General features: G+C 42.8%; 1 pseudogene; it reads right to left on the reverse strand.

Annotated features, from left to right (window-relative positions):
* Nucleotides 1-1,068: 1,068 nt before the first annotated feature.
* LOC124527308 (elongation factor 1-alpha 1-like) lies at nucleotides 1,069-3,640 on the reverse strand (annotated as a pseudogene).

The raw sequence follows: 3,640 nt of genomic DNA on the forward strand, positions 1-3,640 counted from the left end.
TACGAACATCCACATGCAGGTATATGTGTGTGGACATAAGTCTTTAACTCCTTTGGGTAAATACCAAAGAGCATGATTGCTGGATCATACAGTACGAGTATGTTGAGTTGTGTAAGAAATTGCCAAACTGTCCTTCAAAATGACTGTACCATTTTGCATTCCTATAGCACTAAATGAGAGTTCCGGTTGTTCTAAATCCTCACCAGCATTGTATGCTGTCAGTGTTCTGGATTTTGACCATTCTGATAAATGTGTAGCATTACCTCATTGTTGTTTCAATTTGCATTTCCTTGATGATGTATGATGTGGAAAATCTTTTCATATGCTTATTTGCCATGTGTATATCTTCTTTGGTGAGGTATCTGTTAAAATCTTTACCCTCACCCACCCCCCCTTTTTTTTTGGTATCACCAAGTTTACCCAACATTGATAGAATACAAATTATATGAGACACACTGATTTTAGTATTACAGAATTTAACCTTTTTATAAGCTGTCTTATACTGTTACTCTTTGCTTATCTGTTCTAAGCTATGATATGTTGCACCAACAGATCCCCTTTCCCCATAGCTTTTTACTATGTTCTTAAATAGATGACTTCTCTCCCTCAGACAAGGTGAAAAAAAATTCCCATCCAGAAAAAAATGTTAACCCAAATTCTGAGTTTTGACATAAGATAACACCAGAAATAGGTTATGGGCAACTCATAATCTTTTACCTGAATAGTACTACATGAAGTTACAGTGTTGACCAAAAGAAGACACAGTTTTCTCATTAAACCTTTGTTTTAATGGGTCTTGAAATTCAGTGACAGATTTTTGATCAAGTTGTTTCCATTAAAAAGTACTCATTAAAAAAAAAACAAACTAATAACTGAAACCTGCCACATTTACACACAAAACAAACGGTCCGCAGAACATTTTCCTTTCCTTCTGAAGGTTTTACGATGCATTGTTATCATTAACCAGTCTTTTACTATTAAAATTAAATGGCTAATTGACATAAAGGGTTCTGAGACCATTCTTTCACCACTGATTAAGACTGGGGTGGCAGGTATTGAGAATACTATTCATTCAGGCCTCTGAGCTTTCTGGGCAGACGTGGTGACCTTGCCAGTTCCAGCTGCCTTCTTGTCCACTGCTTTGATGACACCCACAGCAACTGTCTGTCTCCTGTCAGGAACAGCAAAATGGCCCCAAAGAGGCTAACCAGAGAAGCTCCCAACACACTAGACTTGCCAGCAACCATATCAACGGTGCCAGCATCACCAGATTTCAAGGACATGGAGCCATCTTCCAGTCTTTTTCCAGAACAACGATCAATCTTCTCCTTCAGCACAGCAAACTTGTAGGCAACGTGAGCCGTGTGACCATCCAGCACAGGTGCGTATCCAGAAATGATTTGGCCTGGATGGTTCAGGATAATCACCTGAGCTGTGAAGACAGCTGCTTCCATTGGTGGGTCATTTTTACTGACTCCAGCCACATTGCCATGACAAACGTCTCTGGCAGATACGTTCTGGGCGTTGAAACCCACATGTTCCCAGGAAGAGCCTCACTCAAAGCTTCGTGGTACATTTCAACAGGCTTTACTTCAGCTGCAGCATTGATTGGATCCAAGGTGACCACCATGCCGGGTTTAAGAGCACCAGTTTCCACTTGGCCCACATGGACAGTACCAATACCACCAATTTTGTATATATCCTAGAGACGCAGATGCAAGGGCTTGTCAGATGAATTGATGGCAGAACGCAATCCAGAACTTCAAGCAGTGTGGTTCCATTGGCAGTGTCATCTTTACAGGTGACTTGCCATCCCTTGAACCAAGGCATGTTAGCACATGACTCCAGCACATTGTCACCATTCCAACCAGAAGCTGACACAAAGGCTACTGTGTTGGGTTTGTAGCCAATTAAAAAAAAAATTTTTTTTAACATCTATTTATTTTTGAGAGACAGAGCATGGGTGGGGGAAGGACAGAGAGAGAGAAGGAGACACAGAATCTGAAGCAGGCTCTGAGCAAGCTGTCAGCACAGAGCCTGATGCGGGGCTTGAACCCACAAACTGTGAGATCGTGACCTGAGCAGAAGTCGGACGCTCAACCAACTGAGCCGCCCGGGTGCCCCCGCCAGTTATATTAATGTAGGTGCTGACTTCCTTAATGATTTCCTCGTATCTCTTCTGGCTATAGGGTGGCTCAGCGGAATCCACTTCGCTGACATCAACAATTAGTTGTTTCACACCTATGTGTAAGCCAGAAGGGCATACTCACGGGTTTGCCCTTTCTTGGAGACACCTGCTTCAAATTCACCAACACCAGCAGCAACAATCAGGATAGCACAGTCAGCCTGAGATGTGCCTATAATCACATTTTTTATACATGTATTTTATAAAGTCTCTGTGTGCTGAGACATCAGTGATGCACACATAATACTTGCTGGTCTCGAATTTCCACAAGGAGCTATGAACGGTGATACAACGTTCATGTTCAGCTTTCAGTTTCTCCAAGACCCAGGCATACGTGAAGGAGCCCTTTCCCATCTCAGCAGGCTCCATCTCAAACTTTTCGAGAGTTCTTTTGTCAGTCCCACCACATTTGTAGATCAGATGACTGGCAGTGGCAGCCTTAAATCCACGTGTCCAATGACAATGACGTTGATATGAGTCTTTTCCTTTCCCACTTTGGTTCAGGTTTAGTGGTGGTTTTCACGACACCTGTGTTCTTGCGAAAAAGATTTTGGCCTATTTTTTTTTTTTTCAACGTTTATTTATTTTTGGGACAGACAGAAACAGAGCATGAACGGGGGAGGGGCAGAGAGAGAGGGAGACACAGAATCGGAAACAGGCTCCAGGCTCTGAGCCATCAGCCCAGAGCCCGACGCGGGGCTCGAACTCACGGACCGCGAGATCGTGACCTGGCTGAAGTCGGACGCTTAACCGACTGCGCCACCCAGGCGCCCCCGCCTATTTTTAAATCAGGTTGTTCTTTCTTTCATGGATTGTGCTTTTCGGGTTGTAACTACAAAGGCTACATCCTGTGTTATTCCACTTATATTACATTCTGGAAAAGGCAAAATCATGAACGTAGTTAAAAGACCAATGATTGCCAAAACTTAGCGAGGACAGAAGGATGAATAAGTAGAGAACAAAAGATGTTTAGGGAAGTGAAAGTACTCTGTACGATACTGTAACAGGTAATACCTGTCATTATACATTTGTCCAAACCCACAGAATATACAACCCCAGGAGTGAACTATATCCATGAAAACTACGGACTTGGGGTGATGATGTGTCAATGTGGGTTCATCAACGGTAACAAACGTACTACTCTGGTGTGGGACTTTGATAATGGGGGAGGCCATGCAAATGTGGGGGTAGGAGGGTTTATGGGCAACCTCACTACCTTCTGCGTAATTTTGCTGTGAACCTGAAACTACTCTAAAAAATAAAGTATTTTAAAAAATAATACAACTTTGACAACTTGAGTAATAGTTAAAACAAGTAACTAGAGGTGACCCTCCGTACATCAAAGCCTTCTTCAGGTATTAAATATATCGAGTGATACGATTAAGAGCTTTTGGATGGGTTTCGGTTACAACCAAAACAGTCTCGAGGCAGACATAGTTTCTCCCCCAGCCGCAT

Source organism: Lynx rufus, unplaced genomic scaffold (genome assembly GCF_022079265.1).
Source record: "Lynx rufus isolate CCGP_SWC_20201006 ecotype Redwood Valley unplaced genomic scaffold, mLynRuf1.p SCAF_5, whole genome shotgun sequence".
Lineage (NCBI taxonomy): Eukaryota > Metazoa > Chordata > Mammalia > Carnivora > Felidae > Lynx > Lynx rufus.